Genomic DNA, 19,355 nt, shown 5'->3' on the forward strand with positions numbered 1-19,355 from the left:
TATTTTTGAGACAGAGAGAGACAGAGCATGAATGGGGGAGGGTCAGAGAGAAGGAGACACAGAATCCGAAACAGGCTCCAGGCTCCAAGCTGTCAGCACAGAGCCCAAAGCGGGGCTCGAACTCACAAACCGTGAGATCATGACCTGAGCCAAAGTCGGCCGCTCAACTGACTGAGCCACCCAGGCGCCCGTCTATATCAATATTTACTAGGGCCAACAAAGGGGCAGGAAATTCCCACATAAGAACCAGCTAAGCTACAAGTGGCTAGAATACTGATATAGTCCTGTCCCTGGAACTCAAGAACACAGAGCCTGCCTCAGACTGAGACTATACCAGAAAACAGAAACCCTCCTTCTCTTTCTTCCAGCAGAGACTAGCAATCAAAGAACAAAAACCAATACCCGTGTATCTCCAGGGAGAAGCAAGAGAATGGACAAAGATCCAAGCATACAAGAAAAGCCACAGTCTGAGGATGACAGAGAAATGCTCATTCTATGCACATGGTAACACTGGAAGACTGAAGCCAATGGTTCAGTGAAGGCAACCACAGCCACATCAAAGCCCAAACTCAGAACACCTCCTGAAGAGAGTGGTTTAACTACTACATTAAGAATATAGTAGAAGAGGCAAGCCATTTATAGGCATAAACACTATTTACTTAATTCTATACTGTTCCAGCCAAGACTTCCAAAATTTAGTCACAAATTAAAGATATACAAAATGTCAAAGAACTAGACTCAGAATTGATAAAACTATTGGAACTATCAAGCAGAAAATTTAAAATAATTATGATTAATACATGTAAAGCCATAATGTAGAGAACATGAAAAGATCAGGTAGACATTTCAGCTAAAAAGATGTAAACTACAATAATCAGTTGAAAATACTGAAAATAAAAAACACAGTAACAGAGATGAAGAATGCCTTCAGTGGGCTCATCAATAGACTGAATATAGCTTTAAAAATCAGTAATTTGAACATAGGTTAATAGAAATTGCACAGACTTAAATATAAACAGAAACTTAAATACAAACAGAAATAACAGATTATTTATAAGCTATGAAACAACATGAAATGGGACAACATTACCACAACTGGAGTTTCAAAAGGAAGAGAGAGAATGAGATAGAAGAAATGTTTTAAAAGATCATGGTAAGAAATTTCTAAAAAACAAAATAAGGTATCAAAACACAGACCCAATAAACTCCAAGAATCTCAAGAAGAAAAAAAATAATAACCCCCCCCCAAAAATTCTTAAATTCCCAAGATCAATGATAAAGAGAAAATCAGTATACATAAGACAGAAATTTGTTTTTTCAGTCCTGAGGCATTGAGTGGTGGCAGCCTGACCCACTGAAAGAGAAAGAGACAGCCTTGCCCTCCAAGGCCTGTGTCCTCTGAGCTTGTTTGAGGAGTGGAAGCCTGGTCATTTCTGAAGTGCTTTGGGATCATTCTCTCCTTCTCTTGAAGAATAACACCCATGTGCATTTGCACCTGAATAGTTCTTTTGAATAAGAGAATAATAATAGCTCTATTAGAATCCAGGAAGTCCAACAGCCTTCCTTCATTCTGTCCCATCTCCATCCCCTTAAGTCCAAACTTGCAATGTTACTACTGGTGTAATCCTGTAATTGGTTTATCAAATGATGATCCAGTCACACCCTTGGTGTTCCCTCCGGAACACTTTCTCCATTTTTGCAGTATGGATACGCTGGGAATTTTCCAAATCTTCACATTTTGGTTCCTTTTTGCTTAACATCTCCTTCAATTTATCCCTCCTCTTCATTTTGCCATCAGTAGCAAGAAGAAACCAGGCCAGGGGTGCCCGAGTGGCTGTTGGTTGAGCATCCGACTTTGGCTCAGGTCATGATCTCGCCGTCCATGAGTTCAAGCCCCACATCGGGCTCTGTGCTGACAGCTGGGAGCCTGGAGACTGCTTCAGATTCTGTGTCTCCCTCTCTCTCTGTACCTCCCCTGCTCGCACTCCATTTCTCTCTCTCTCTCTCAAAAATAAACAAACATTGAAAAAAATTTTAAAAATTAAAAAAAAAAAAAGAAATCAGGCCATATCCTCAGCACTTTGCTTAGAAATCTCCTCAGATAAATACCCCGGGCTGTCACTTGCAATTTCAACTTTTCACAAAACCTGGGGCACAGTTTGGTCAAGTTCTTTGTCCCTTTATAACAAGAATCACCATTCCTCCAATTGTCAATGTTCCTCAGTTCCACCATGAGATCTCACCAGAATCACCTTTAACGTTGTCCATATTCCTGCCAGTCCTTTCAAGGCATTGTAGAATTTTTCTAACAAAAACCCCTTCCAGCTTCAAAACTCTTCTAGTCTTTAACCATTACCCAATTCCAAAGCCCATCCTACCGTACTAGGGATTTGTTACGACACCACCCCATATCTTGTTACCAAAATCTGTCTTAGCTCAGGCTGCCATAACAAAGTATCACAGACTAGGTGGCTTCAACAACAGAAATTTATTTTTCACAGTTCTGGAGGCTGGAAGTCTAAGATTCAGTTGCCAAAGGTTTGGTTTTTCTTGATGTTTCTTTCTGGAAAACGCTTCTCTCCTTGGCTTATAGATGGCCACCTTCTTGCTGTGTCCTCACATGGCATCTTCTCTGTGCACCTCCATCCCTGATACCTCTCCATCTTCTTAAATGGATGCCAGTCATATTGGGTTAGACTCCAAATCACCCTTAGGACCTCATTTACACTTTTTTTTTTAATTTTTTTTCAATGTTTATTTATTTGTGGGACAGAGAGAGACAGAGCATGAACGGGGGAGGGGCAGAGAGAGAGGGAGACACAGAATCAGAAACAGGCTCCAGGCTCTGAGCCATCCGCCCTGAGCCTGATGCGGGGCTCGAACCCACGGACCGCGATATAGTGACCTGGCTGAAGTCGGACGCTTAACCGACTGCGCCACCCAGGCGCCCCGGACCTCATTTACTCTTAATGACCTCCTTAAAGACCCTATCTTCTAATACAGGCACACTGGAGGTTAGGACTTCAACCTATGAATTTGTTGAGGACCCTCAGTAACACTAGCTGATTTCAAAACTGAGCAGAAAGCTATGGTAATTAAGACAGTGTTGTATACGCAAAAGCATAGAGACATAGATCACTGAAATAAAATAAAGAGATCAGAAAAGATGCCTATAGCTCTGGCTAAATGGTTTTCGACAACGGTGCAAAGGCAATTCTGTGGTGAATGGCCATCTTTTTGACAAACGATGCTGGAACAATCAGATATCCATGTGTAAGAAAACGAACGTTGCACCACACACCAAAATTAACTCAAAATGTATAACAGACTTAGAATTCAAAACCTAAAGATCTAAAATTCCCAGAAAGAAAAAATTTTTCCCAGGAGAAAATTTTTGTCACCTTGAGGTAAGCAAAACAATAAATTAATTAAATAGGAAAACACGACACAAAGAGCTTGATCACAGAAAAGTAAAAATTGATAAACTGAACTTCATTTAAACAAAAATCTGTTTTCAAATGAAACTAATAACAAAATAAAAATACAAGCCTGTTGGCTCGTAAACTGGTCCCATGCAGGGAGGGCAAGGAGAGATCAAAAAGGCAGAGGACTGCGGGTTGGTAGGTTACAGGTTTAACAAACAAAGGAACTTACCTACCAGGCACGTCTTCGGCGGCTGCGAAACAAGTGGATCTCCGATCTCCGTTCGCACCCACAAGAATCTTAAAAGTTTATATAGAGGCTTTGGGGAGCCTGGGTGGCTCAGTCCTTTAAGCTGCTGACTGCAGCTCAGGTCATATCTCATGGGTTCGTGTGTTTGAGCCCTTGCATCAGGCCGGGAGCTGACAGTGCAGAGGCTGCTTGGGATTCTCTCTGTCTCCTCCCTCTCTGCCTCTTCCCAACTCGCGCTTTCTCGCTCAAAATAAATAAACAAACTTAAAAAATTTATACAGAGGCTTTAACTGGGTTCAGTCATACATGCTGTCCAGAGCGTCTAAACAACACAGCACCACCTCAAAGCTGCGTCCTCGCAGCAGCTTCCGGGAGCCCAGGAAGCAAACAGAACACGTTCCAAAAACAGGGGAGGGGCTGAAAAGCTTCCAGGTGCCCGGATCTAGCTCACCGGTCAGCCAGCCGTCATGTCCCCTGGATGACCTCTTCCAACAAAGCCACAGATTAGAATAAGATATTTGATGAACACATATCTGATGTGTGATATATAAAGACTAAATAAGAAGACGATTTAATTTTTTAGAGGCCACTTGGCTGGCTCAGTCAGCAGAGCATGCAACTCTTAATCTTAGGGTTATGAGTTCGAGACTCCTGTTGGGCAGAGAGATTACTTTAAAAAAAAAGAAGACACCTAATTTTGTAAAGGGGCAAAAACTTGAATAGACACTTAAACCAAAGGGGATACCGAAATGGCAAATAAACACATGAAAAGATGGTCAATATCAGTAGTCATTAAGGATATCCAAATTAAAACTAAAATAACATATCATTACATACCTATTATGGATAAAACCACAATAAAAACTTGACAATACTAAAAAGGTGATGAGGAACTAGAACAATGGGAACACTCAGGTATTGCCAAGTGGAATGGAATATAGTATAATCATTTTGGGAAAAAGCTGCACAATTTCTTTTAAAATTAAATAAATATTCACCATACAACTCAGTGTTTCCACTCTTAGATTTCCTTAAATAATTTATTTTTTTAGAGCAGTTTTACTTTCACAACAAAAGTGACAGGAAACGATGGAGATTGTCCACATACCTCATAAATGGGAAAAAAATATTGGTACATGTAACAACATCGATCGATCTCAAAAGTACTGTGCTAAATAAAAGAAGCCAGACTCAAAATTACATACCATACGATTCCCAAATATGATATCTAGGGATAAGGCAAAGCTGTAAGAAAAAAAAATCAAGTGGTTGCCAGGGGACGTGTGCACTAGAAGTCAGGAGGAACCATGACAATGGAATATTTAGGGGCTGTGAGGGGAGATGGAAGTGTTCTTTATCTTGACTGTTGGGTTCACCTGTCTAAAAAAAAAACGTAACTGGGGATCCTGGGTGGCTCAGTCGGTTAAGTGTCCAACTTGGGCTTAGATCATGATCTCGCGGTTCCTGGGTTTAACCCCACATCGGGCTCTGTGCTAACAGCTCAGAGCCTGGAGCCTGCTTCAGAGTCTGTGTCTCCCTCTCTCTCTCTGCCCCGCCCCTGCTTGTTCTCTCTCTCTCTCTCTCTCTCTCTCTCTCTCTCTGAAAAATAAATAAACATTTTTAAAAATTTTGTAAAAACTCACAGAACTATGCATTAAAAACAGTGAACTTTATGTTAACTTTTTTCAATAAATCTCTCTGGGAGGATTTCAGAATGAATTTTCTCATCTAGGTAATAACCACAGCTAATATTTTGGCTGCTTCCTTTTATTTCTGTGTGTGTGTATGATTATCCACAATAATTCTGTGTTCAGGACTTAACACTACATTAAGAACACTTTCTCATCTTTAAATCATCTTCCTAAATGTCATTTTTTTTTTAAGTGGGTAGCAGCGTGCCTGGGTGGCTCAGTTAGTTAAGCCTCCAACTCTTGATTTCAGCTCGGGTCAGGATCTCATGGTTTGTGAGTTCGAGCCCTGCATTGGGCTCCACGCTGACAGTGCAGAGCCTGCTTGGGATTCTCTCTCTCTCCCTCTCTCTTTACTCCTCCCTTACTCCTCTCCCTCAAAATAAATAAGTAAACTTTTAATTAATTAATTAATAATAAATAAATAACAAAAATTGGGTAGCATCAAATTTCATGTTAGAGGAAAAAAAGTGTAAAAATTTTTGTTAATTAAGTTATTACTAAATGATACATGAAATGTTTAAGAATTCAATTGCTATACAAATATTAGTTGTACATATGTTCATTTTTTTTCACTCAGTCATTCAACAAACACATACTGAGCATTACGGATAGAAAAGAAAATGAAATTAAATGGAAATTCATGTGTTCAAAGATGTAACTGAGTAGCGAAGACACAGAAAATCCAAAAACTAATTATAATCCTAGAGACATATGTTATAATAGAGGTATAAAAAAGTGTAATTATTTATAATATTATTCATAAATTACTATAAGACTTTCATGGTGAATCATTTTATACACTTAATCACCATTATGTTTAATTGTTTTTCAGATTTGCATTTATATGCCTGTATTAATGAGATTTTCCTTGGTCATGGTGATTCTGGTCACTCTTGCTTTGAAAATATTCTGTACAAACCAATGATATGCAGGTATAACATTAACATGTCATTCATTAATTATTTTTTCTTGTGTCAGTTTTGAGCCACAACTCTTTCTAATGAAAATTTCTTGCTCCTGAGTAGGTTTCCCCCTGGTTTGGAGACAAGGTGACCATGAGCTAGAAGGACCCAACTCTTGGTGAGGCCTTTCCATTTTCATCAAAAGTCAAGTCTTCTGTCCAATAGTCTATGTTTAAACCTTAATTGGCAGCATAGAAGCAATATTTTATTTTATGCCTTACCACGAAGTTTAAGTACCCTCTGAAACAATGTATTTTACCCCAACTCCAAACACACACACACACAGACACACACACACACACACACACACACACACACACGCACACGCACACATTGTTCGTTCATCCATTCTTCTGAGTAGTCTAAACCTCCTCTCCAAATGAAGCTGTTCCAGATATGGCACTGTGTTTGGACTACATTGTTGGGGGTGCTTAGAATTTCACTGGGGTTGTCCTCCCCTAACTTGCTCTGTTTCTTCAGCTGCCGTGCAAAATAAGAAGCACATGGATGCTGAAGTATAGATTATTATCAAATATTGTAAGGAACCTGCCTATATAAGTCATCTAGGACTGCCATAACAAAATACCACAGAGTGAGTGGCTTAAACAAAAGAACTTTACTTTCTCATGGTTCTGGAAGCTAGAAGTCCAAGATTAAAGTGTCTGCAGTTTTCATTTCTTATGAGATCTCTCTTCTAGGTTTCCAGGTGACCATCTTCTCACCGTGTCTTCATGTGATCACTCCTCTGTGCATAGGCATGTCTGTGTCCTAATCTATTCTTTAAAAGACATCAGTCATAGCAGATCGAAGCCTACTAATTTGGCCTCTAACCTTAATTACTTCTTTGAAGGCCCTCTCTCCAAATGAATTCACGTTTGGAATTACTGGGAGTTAAGACTTCAACCTATGAATTTTGAGGGGACACAATTAAGACCATCACTGCAGCTATGACATTTATCAGAGCTGCTACTGAAAAAAGTGTTCACTATACGCTCATAAAGAAAAGGTGTTCCTGATTTCAAATAAAGCAATGTGTTATTCCCTCTGAGGAAGTGGTCGGTTTTCTCAGTAACTGTGAATCATGTAACTGGTCACGTTTTGCACTTTGCTTTGACCTAGGAATCCTAGGCTCAATTTAAGTAAATGTATTCTATTTACTCTATGGTCTCAATTTAAATTGCAACTTTACTCAGGTTTCACTCAATTCATTTTGCCTGCAGTGTCAAATCTGGATTCTTACCACTTATTTTTCTCTTTTATGGAAAGCAGTACACAATACGATATCCTGGGAAGCCAGATTAAATTAATAAATGGTTGGGACATTATTCAGCAGATGTTAAAAATGCCTAACATCTAAGTGACCACAGGTGACTCTGTCTGACTTTCCGAGCTGTGGTGAAGTCCCTGTACGTCTACGTAGCACGTCTAATGAAAGCACCATTTCTATGGCCCAGTTGTCTTCTCTACTCAGTAGATATTTATTGTCTTTAGGTCACAACTTCCTCTGAAACTCTGAAAGTTATAAAACCTATTCCCGATCAAAAGATAGCACAGGGTATGTGCTGATTAGGAATATAGATCCAAGGGCCAGACTTCTGAGTTCAAATGCTGGCTTGACCCCTTGGTAGTTGTGACGCCCTAGGCAAATTACATAAAATCTCTGTATGTCATTTTTCTCATCTGCAATAGAAAGATAATGGAAATATTGACATCCTAAGGATGTCATGAGGACAAAGTGGATAGAAACTCATAAAATGATCAAACCAGCTCTAAAGAAATAGGTACTGCTCAGGCACTGTTAAGTCTTATCAGCCCAGAAAAATACCCTCCAAATTTGCATATCATTTCAGTTTTCACAGATACCTTGAAGCTCCTCCCTCCCACCATGCAGTCCTGGGTCCATGAACCCCAGTTCATAATTCTTACTCTATATGTTTTGTCATGAGCAATAGATACAATTTAATTTAACTCATAAACACACAGTGTTTCTATTTTTCCTTTAATGTCTGTTGTGCATCCACAGAATATTTAGCAGAGAAGTGCCAAAGTATGACAATGTTGTTTTTGGGTTTATTTTACTTTCTTAAAAAAGAAGTCCGAAGAATAAATCATTGGCCCAAATGGCATTGGACTGTAGAGTACCTTTGGCCATGTGTTTTGTTTTGTTCTGTTTTGATTGTTTTGCTTTTGTTTTCTGGGAAATGATATCAGGTAATACAGTTTTCTTTCATCTTGTTCTTTCACATTTAGTGAGCATCTCCTTTGTAAAGTTAGTCAGGTAAAGAGAGAGGGAGAGATAAATTGTTGGGTTTTCCCAAGCTAAGACTCAGTGTGATTTGTGACCAGATCAATGAAACCACAGAATTCGGTATTGGTTATGATGACAATCAAAAGGATAGACTAATTGTTCTTTGTGCTGGCTCCCCTGACATATATGAGCAGTCTCAGGCATCAGATTTCCAAATACAATTTATAGCAGCATAAACTCTCTACCCTTTTATTCACCCAAAGATTGTTAAAGGTACCATTTGCATACATCTTCATGCATGTCATTATACAAAATAAATGGAAATATAAGAAATGTTAAGCTAAATTCTGTCTTTTCTTGTTAAAATAGAATTGTTGTTAATATCATTTTTTCACCATTCTCTCACATGACCTCATCCATGCAGCCTAAAAAGTTTGGGGCTGAATAAAAAGTGAATTGGGTGTACTTGATATGAACAGTCAAGAGGGGAAAATCCTTTACACAGAAGCTTATATTTTGTAATATAAAAGCTCTGCATTCCTCTATTACTGTGTGCTAAAAGGACTCTCTAGTTTTCAAATAATTTTGCATTAGCTTTGGTTCAGCAGTGATGTTCTTTTCTTTGAAGCAGCTTGCCCACAGCTCTTTAAGCCTTCATGTGTAAATTAAAGAGAATGAAAAATAGCCAGCAAGCAGCATCTTAGAGACCTTGACACTCCATCATCATTGCCACAAATGTCCTCATTAAATTTAATTCATTGATGTTCCTGGTCTAAACTATTTTTTTTTCCTCCTGAGACTAAAGTATATGGAATATTTATTTTCTAAACCAAATGTATTAATAACTGATCAGTAAAAGAAATCTTTAAATTTCGTTAGGTAACAAAGGTTTATAGAAACTTCAACAACCATAGAAGAATTTTCTACATGGGCACAGCCTTAGTCAGTCCTGCTTCAATTTAACTCTGGTAAATGCAACATACTTAGAATAATCTCATCAAATGTTAAAAAATTTATTTGTAATAAAATAAACTCAGCAATGGCATTAATAATTGTTTAAAGGATGGATATTAGTATTTTAGTAAATTATATAAAAATGTTATATTTTCCTTTATTATTTGAGGGAAAATGGTAAAATATCAATGAGTTAAGAGAAAAAAGTCTACACTCATATTTTCACTGCAATGCATTCTAGAAGAAATTTAACTCAATTGTAAACACACTGGCATATTGAAATTATACCTTCTTTTTTCAAGTTTGTTTATTTATTCTGAGAGAGAGAGAAAGAGTGTATGCAAGCAGGGGAGGGGCAGAGAGAGAGAGGGAGAGAATCTCAAGCAGGCTCCATGCTGACAGTGGGCTCAAACTCACCAACCGTGAGATCATCACCTGAGCAGAAATCAAGAGTAAGACGTTCAACCAACTGAAACTATACCTTCTGAAAAAAACAGTTACACATATGCTAGGATAAAGATGGAGGCAAATATGGAGGGAGGATGGCTTCACTGCAGCTCTAGGAAGAAATGGGATATTAGATCCAAGATTACAAAACCTGGAAGCTTGACAAAATCAGAGGTGAGTAAAAACCACCGAAGTATCTATCAAAAGATGAATGGATAAACAAAATGTGGTATATATGCACAATGAAATATTATTCGGACATAAAAAGAATGAGGTTCTGATATATGCTACAATGAGAATTAATCTTAAAGACATTAGGCCAAGTAACATAAGCCAGTTACAAAAGGACAAATGTTCCATGGTTTCACTTATATGAAATATCTAGAATAAGAAAACACGCAGAGACAGAAAGTGTATGATAAGTTCCCAGGGGCTTAAGGGAGGGGAGAATGGGGAGTAATTACTTAATCAGTTTCTGTTTGGGTTTGTGGAAAATTTGGGTAGATGGTAGTGATGATTGTACAACATTATGAAGATAATTCCACTGAAGTATACTCTTAAAAATGTTTAAAATGATAAATGTTATATTTATTTTATCAGTTTTAAACAATGGATGTATCCCCTATTCCCCCTCCCACATACACACGCACAAAATGCAAGTCAGAGGCATCAGCAGATAATACATATTAAGAACTTAGCATGGAGATAATGTGTGTACCTGGCACATGGTATATATTCAATAAACACCAATTGTTTTTAAAGAGGAAAAAAGAGAACTTCACCTTTAAAAAGATGGAGCCTACGGGATGGAAATGGAAATTCATTTACATTTGCTTGCTTTCCATACCTTCCACAGGATGGAGCACAGAGCTTTCAACTAGTAGGCGGTTGGTATATGTTTGCTGAGTGACTGAGCGAGCTTGGGCTTAGTTACCTTGAAGGGGTTAGTGTCACCTCTGCGTTCATAAGGAAATAGCCTAGTAGCGTTAAGTAATAAAGAATGACTAAGCTGTTCGTAAAATAATAATAATAATAATAAATAATTTAAAAAGCAGTAGAGAAATAACTGTAATTCTAGATTTATGGAAGTACAGAATGTTCCAGCTAAAAATAGGAACTTTATTGTAAATTCAATGAGGAAATTGGGGTCAGGAACATAAAATGAAAAGGAATGAAAAGAAAATCAAGTAAAAATGAGTTAGCTGAGGCCAACAAGAACCATGCAAACATCTGTCTTTATTAGTATCATGGATTCAGAGAGCATTGCCTTACGCTTCTCCTGAGCCTAGCGCACTGCTTTGTCATATTGCACGAAGTAATTAGTAATACGTGTCGATCAGTAGATTCTGGTATCTGTTCATGAGCTAAAGGGGCATACTGCAAATAGGAGAGGCAGAAGTGTAAAATGTCCAATCCCTTTGCCTAACATGTTTAATTTCTATTAGACAACATTAAAAATAGGAATCTCGGGGCACCTGGGTGGTTCAGTTGTCAGACTCTCGGTTTCGTGAGTTTGAGCCCCAAGTCATGCTCTGTGCTGACAGTACACAGCCTGCTTGGGATTCTCTCTCTCTCTCTCTCTCTCTCTCTCTCTGTCTCTCTGTCTCTCTGTCTCTCTCTCTCTTTCTGCCCCTTACCCATTCATGCTGTTTCTGTCTCTCTCACAAAGTAAATAAATACACTTTAAAAAAAGTAGGAGTTTCTACATAGTCATCTGAACAAGGTTGGTTTATCCTTCTAGTTTATAGATATAAACCTTTGAAAAAGCAAAATCACAAAGGGAAGATCTACAGTTTAAGAAAAAATATATTGTGGTAACCATCCTTTATTAATGGTAACTGCATCCTATGTTGGAATATAGTTGCTATTTTGTTTCCAAAAGCATGCTAAACAAACAAATCAAATACCCCTACAGGCCTCACCAGAACTACTAAATAAACCATGACGGCAGCATATGAAATAAACAAACCAAATTAGAAGAGAGGACAAAAAAAATTAAATGCTGTGGATAAAAGTTAAAGACACAAGGTAGAATTGGGCAATATATAGACTACATTTCTTTCTCTCAAGGACGTAGAACCAAAACAATACAGCCTTTGTCTATAGTACTCTAATTTTAATAGAAAATTTGAACTTTGTGACAATTATATGCATTACACTAGAAAATGAATAATTTTGTCCTTGAATTTTCTATTTATAACGAATTTTCCTTTTTTATACCTATGAATGTTTTTACATTCAGAGACTCAGTTTTTAACATGAGAATAAATTTTAAATTTTAATTTGTAATTATTCTAAAAATATCATTTGACAAAAAGAAATTTGTTTTTATACTCAGATTTGCGGGGGAGATAATTTCTTTTAAAATTCATTATAATTTTATCAAAACTTACAATTATCATTTATAAAAATTATACTATAAGACAGTACACTCCTCTCTTAAAAAGAAACTATAAATACTTTAGCTTTGCCTAAAAGTGATGGAATGAGCAAAATTATTTTCCCAATACCTTTTTAACCCTGTGACTAAGTAAGATGATCGTGTATATTCTTCAGATATTACCTATCATATATTCCATCTTTTCCACAATGATCCCATTAATGTAATTATTTCACGTACTTCTAGATTAAGTTGATGATAAAAAAGCCTATTAGAAATTGCTTATTTATTTATTTCATTAACATTTATCATGCAGTTATTTTGTCTATGCGTCAAAACCAGCAATTGGGGGGTGCTTGAGTAGCTTAGTCGGTTAAGTGTCCGACTTCAGCTCAGGTCATGATCCCACAGTTCATGAGTTTGAGCCCTGCATTAGGTTCTTTGCTGACAGCTCAGAGCCTGGAGCCTGTTTGGATTCTGTATCTCCCTCTCTCTCTGCCCCTTGCCTGCTCACACTCTGTTGCTCTTTCTCTCTCTCTCTCAAAAATAAATAAAAATAAAAAACTTTTTTTAAAAACCAGCAATTGGGTGGGCCTGGGTGACTCAGTCAGTTAAGCATCTGACTCTTGGTTTCGGCTCAGGTCATGATCTCACAGTTTGTGAATTCAAGCCCCACATCAGGCTCCACACTGATAGTGAGGAGTCTACTTGGGATTCTCTCTCTCCCTTCTTCTCTCTGTCCCTCCCCAGCTCACTCTCTCTGTTTCTCTCAAAACATAATAAATAAATTAAAAAAAATTTTTTTAATTAAAAACACCATTTAATTACAACAAGCCCACTATGTACTATAAATTCAATATAAAACTTTAAGTAATATAAGTCATCAACACAGCATTGAAACTTTATTTTTACTGCCTCATAAACAATATTTATATTTATTTTTATACAAAAATATTTTTTTTCTCATTATACTGTCTTGGTAAACCAAACCAAAAAGAAGTTTTTCTCAGGATGCCAAGTATGATTCAAATTCTCACCATTCATCTGAATTGATAATTTGATATTTCTTTGAACAATAAATGTATTGGGGGCATATACTGAATGTCAGGGAGGGTAGGTGCCAGGGGTGCAAGGATGATACAGAAGATCCATGGTCCAACCTGCATCACAAAGAAGTTCACAGAACTGTGAAGAGGATGTTCATCATTCCCTTCCTTGGCTACAACCGGCATAATCTGCCTGGAGTTATAGCCACTTCAAATCTAAAGTTTTGTCTGGTACTTTGCAGTCGCCCTAGTCTAGCATTTGTCATGTTACCATGCTCTCATCTTTGATATCTACCGTTACTTCCCTGATACCGACCGTGTAGCCTGTCTACAGTACAGAACGTGGCCTGATTAAGATTCTAGATGTTGCTTTGTCTGCCTTTTGAAACGCCCTGTTCCATCAATAGGCTAAGCTGGACATCCTTGATATCCACTGCTTTCCCCCCCTTCCCCCAGGTACCTGCCACTTACATTTTAAGACATCAAGCTCCATCAAACTAACCACACCAGTATGCATTTCCTGAACTACAGCCCTCTGTTGTTTGTAACGTTCCATCAGTCAGTCTTTTTCATGGCAGTGTGGGTGGGAGAAAGAAATATTTTTCATCTAGTCATTTCCTCCACAGAAGGAAATTCTACCTGAATAAAAATTCCATCCTGGGTCTGAATAAAAAGCTTCAAGAAGCCTACGACTTTTTGTTCTCTCCTGAATGTCTTTTTTAATCGTTCTAAACAATAGTTAACACATTTTTTTCAAAATATTACCTTGAACCTTTCCAAACCCAACTTTTTATAAATGTAAATAAAATTCAAAGTGATCAAATGACTTTTCCAAGGTTGTAAGTAACAGCAGAGGTAGGATTTTTTTTTTACCTCTAACATTGGCATTCCATGATCAAAATCAGACTTAAAAGAAAGGCCAGTTAATGAACTTGCCAAAGTTTTATTACTTGGTGGCCAGAACTTTGATCTTTAAGATAGAGTTTATAAAAAATTATCCTCAATGTATCTAACCAATTATACTATAACTGATTATATATCTCAGAAGTTTCTGATTTTTCCTAGGTAATGTGCAAGATAATATGCTTAACACAGACATTTGCTGTATAATAAAGAAGAGAACAAAAGATGTTTGTAGGGAAAATGTAGTCAAAACAAAAAATTTGTATGTCTATATATTTTTTGATCATCATTTCCCATATAAGCATAAAACATATATTTTATATACGTACATGTATGCACACACACACACACACATACACAATAGCAAGTACAATGTCTTAGATCCTAAGATGTTAAAATAATCAGCATTCCCTAACCAAGCTATCATTGTGGATTTGCTATAAAATGAAATTAATTATACTAGCCCTCCCCAGAAATTCACCAATTATAGGGCCCACTGAAAACGGTTTAATAGCAAATCTTAAAGAATCAATACAACCAAGTGGCAAAAAATTCCTTCTAAAATACAAGATCTGAATTCTGAACATGTAACACTGGCGGTACTATCTGACATCCATATGAAAGAGGTTTCGCCCCAAATATGCAGCTCATGCTGTGACAGTGACAGTGATGTGCACTGTGTAATGTCAATTCAAGAGGAGAGGCCACAGCAGAGTGGAAAAGACTCCTTTCAACATGCATTTCATGGCACTATGAAATCGCTTAAGAACCTTGACTGGAAAGTGACTGAACAATAGGCCAGACGTGACACTTGCTTTTTGGCCGTTTAATGAAAAGAATCTAATAGGATGTCTATCTATTTGGTTAAAAGGGCAGATTCACTCATTTTACCTTTCCATATATCCAAATATTGGTCATGCTTTCTGTATACTCTGTGGAAAATAATATATTTGTCGAGAAACGTCTGTCATCATGTGGAAAAATATCACTTTAACCACCTCGGTTCCTCTGTGAGAGAGTGCCATTGTGGAAAACAGGCCGGTCGGGCTCTGAACCAAATATTTAATAAAAGAATACAGCCATTCTAGTCAACACCAAGAACTTAATTATAAAATACTTTTTTTGTACTATTGCTAACTGGTGATTATCCATTAGTTAATGGCTATTCCAATACTGTGACCTAATTTATTACACCAATAGTGGAGTCCCTTCTTTGTGACCTGCAAGCCCTCATATGGTAGTCATCTGCCACCATGCCTTTAAAATCCCAGTCCTGGTGTGTCAGGTGAGATTTATGCTTCTGGCAAAAGACTGTAACTACCACTACTGGAGTAAAGCCTTCTTAACCAAGTATCTCAGGGGAAACACGCTTCTCATCAAGTTCCTTTCAGCTCCATGAAGTGAGCCAGAAAGATTAGTGACCTTTATAAATTTGAAGGTCACTTGGGGGAAATTCTTTATTTTATTTTATGCGGTATTTATCGTATGACTAAAATGCAACCACTGGTAAAGCCCAACAGCCATGTTCTTACAATACTACTTTGGAATTAAGGAAATCGTTTTTTAAAAATATTTTGTCATTTTGAATTACAGAAAAAAAAAATGCCTTTGTGTGTCTCTAGGTATGGATGAGTATTTCATCTTACCAAAATCACTATCTTCTTCAAGGACACTATCTTGACCCAATTGTACTACCTCATGCATGAAGGGGGACTCACCTCATGCAAGTCCACAATTCTCATGGTTTCTTCGATAAGAAGAGTTTATTAATTCATTTATCACTTTGTTATCTTTGACATCTTTAATTTCTCCTATTAATGATACTCTTCATGGACATAAAATGTGACCAGATTTGGAGGAGTGGCCATTTTATGAGCATCGGATGTCTGTTTTTCCATTTCTCAACAGATGCATATTAGAAGAAAATGTCAATACTGTGTCATCTCTAGTTCAGATTTGTAGGCAATAAAGCTCTATGTGTGGGAATTTTACAATCTGGCAGGTAGACTAAGCTTCCATATCAATAAATCCAGAAGGCTTACCTGGTAGAGCTCCCCAGTCCCTGTGGCTTAACGAGAGTCTCAGAGAAGAGAAAATGCCTCCCAGCAGCCCCATCATTAGCTTGCATTCTCATTGTGGTTTTCTCCTTCTACTTCCCTGCAGTGATCACAGTATAACTGGAAATGCAGAGACAGCTTCTTGTGAGAAATGGTTTAGGGCCTTCTGTTGTAGAAGCAATCATCTACAAATCTTAACGATTTGCTTCTCCACAAGTGAGAACATTAGCAGGTATACTTTGGAATACAAGAGAAAAAAACTAACTTTTGGCTGAAATTATTGCTTTACTAATTTACTTAAATCATAGATTTTCAGCTAAAACAAACTAACTTACTCCCTTTTTTACTCTTGGCAAGGAAAAACAAAAACAAAAACTAACTCAAATCGCATCTTTTCTTAGCAGTTTGCAATTTAATTAATTTAATTAAAATAAATTAGTTTTAAATTTAGAGTTAGAATTTTGCAGGAATGCCTGGGTGGCTCAGTCGGCTAAGTGTCTAACCTTGGTTCAGGTCACGATCTCACAGTTCATGGGTTCAAACCCCACTTTGGGCTCTGTGCTAACAGTGCAGAGCCTGCTTGGGATTCTCTCTCACTCCCTCTCTCTCTCTGCTCCTTTCCTGCTCTGTGTGTGTGTGTGTGTGTGTGTGCGTGTCCCAAATAAATAAATAAAAAAAGAATATTGCAGATGGCCACTCTCTTTGTCATTTGTGTCTCTTGGGTGCTTATGGCCTTCTGCTGTGTGCTACACACAGAAGATGGGGCATTTATTGACGGGAATATTTTAAAATATGAGCTTTAGTCCTGAAAATGATGAAAAGAATATTTTACAATGTATTCACACAAATTATTTTTTATATAAATAGATAAAGTTTGAGGACAATTGCTTGGCTGAAAGCATCTATTTCTCAGGGTGATGTGGTGGGAGAGAATCCCACAGCCCCTCCTGCCTCCTTTCTACCCAGGCTAAAACAAGAAGTCTTTGATTTCTGGTTACAATTGTCATTTGCCTGTTCTGGTGTTTTTCAAATTTTGCCTCACAATTTGGGTTGACCTCTGCTTACTATGACTTCTATTTCTGAGTGCTACAATTATGACTGTGTCCTCAGGAGATTTCCTTGTTTCGAACTGTAACTCAATTTGCCTCTCTAATAGTTCTATGGTGTTGAGACAAGATAAATATGAACAAGAAGGGCAGAAGCGTTTCCTCTCTTCTGGTGCTGGCTGAACTGGAAGAATTCCTGAAGGAGCTTGCATTACTCATGTAATCCTGAGAAACTATACCTTTTAAGAGCTAGAAAAATTAAGAACGCTGGATGTCTCCAGCCAAGATTTTCGTAGGATTAGTTTCATCACAATGGAAATTCGAAAATAGCAAGAGCCAGACCAGTCAGAGTCAGAGTTGTAGACTCCCATTAGGCTGCATCAAACTCAGTGACAAACTGAACCTAGATATCACCCACACTGCATACAGTTAACCCAAAGGTGGAATTGTTTAATCTTTGAAAAGGCCCTGGACTCCAAAGAAAGCGTCACACATTTCATGATGAAAAGGAACACCCATTCATTCACCCACCAACTCATTTATTGGTCAATGTCGTGCTTCTCTGCATGCCAGGCACTCATGTTATGCTGAGGATACGATAAAAAAGAAAATAGACAAATAAAGCTGTCACCTTTTGGAAACTGCATTTTACTGGGAAGAGATAAACTATAAATACCTAAGTATTTATGGGGTAAATGTAATGAAGAAAATCAAGGCAGTTAAGGGGACAGGGTGACAGAGGGGATTACCATTTTAGCTAGCTAGCATGGTCAGGGAAGACCTGGAGGAGAAGGGGGAATGTCTTATGAGGAGAGAAGAAAGAGAAGTGACAAGTTACAGAGACCAAGTAAGTGTTTGATTCAGATGATGTGGCCCTAAGAGTGCTCTGAGGACCACCCAGGCATCACCCAGGAGCTTGTTAGAGAGGCCCCACTCCTGACCTCTTGAGTCAGAATCTGCATTTTCACAGCAACCCTCTGTGTACAGTTAGGTGTGAAAGTGCCTAATGTAGGAAGTTGTTACCCAAACAGTCCTGGAAAACAGATCTCCTAACCTCTCGTTTCTTCTATCCCTAAGCTTCATCTCTACATTACAGATGCATCTTTTTATCCTGCTTATTATAAAACAGATAAAAAGAAGACTATCTTATGTGGATATTTTTTCAATTCCGTAAAAATCATCATATTCTTTCAAGATGGTAAGAAAAAGTTCATCTTTTCCTAAATGTCAGAGCTGTCATTCGTACTACTGAACCCAGTCAAATTCATGGCGTTATACCCTAGAATTGAATGTGGAGTTAGAGAGTAGCACCTGAGCTGCATTCACAGCTGGGCTACCTTTTCATCGTGCATCCTGGAGCTCGGCACAGGGCCAGATGAGAAAGCAGCAGTGACAGAGAAATGGGAAGAAATGCATCCACTCAATTCTTCTCAACTTCTTATCCAGCTAGAGCCAGGCAGCACCTCTGCTCCTGTGCCATGGCTCGGAGCCTGGGAGGCTCTTCCTGCCTCAGCCTACAGCTATCCTTTCTGCACCCCGGAGCCTTTGCCCTGCCACCCTGCCCAACCTTCCTTCATCCACTTTGAAAGGCAAAATCTTCTGCTCATAGCACACTTAAATAATCCTTTCCCACCCTCTAAGAGCGAGGTCTTTCCACAAGGTGCCAGAGAATCTGAAGTGGAGTGACTCACCCTCGGGCATAAGCCATCACCGAAGCAATGCCACTTGCTGGCACTTAGTACAGTTCCAATTCTATATTTATAAAATCGACTCAGACCTTCTGCCAGAAAACAAAACAGCATTTAACAAAGCTGAAAAAAATAAAAATAATAAAACAACCAAGCTTACATGCTAATTTATGAAAAGCAACAAAGTGCCATCCTTTTCCTTTTTCTTGCTCTGTTCTTTTGAAGTGATTTCCCAAAATGCCTTCCTGTAGAGTGCTGTTC

The sequence above is a fragment of the Herpailurus yagouaroundi genome, unplaced genomic scaffold, assembly GCF_014898765.1.
Source record: "Herpailurus yagouaroundi ecotype Mexico unplaced genomic scaffold, PumYag 139, whole genome shotgun sequence".
NCBI lineage: Eukaryota > Metazoa > Chordata > Mammalia > Carnivora > Felidae > Herpailurus > Herpailurus yagouaroundi.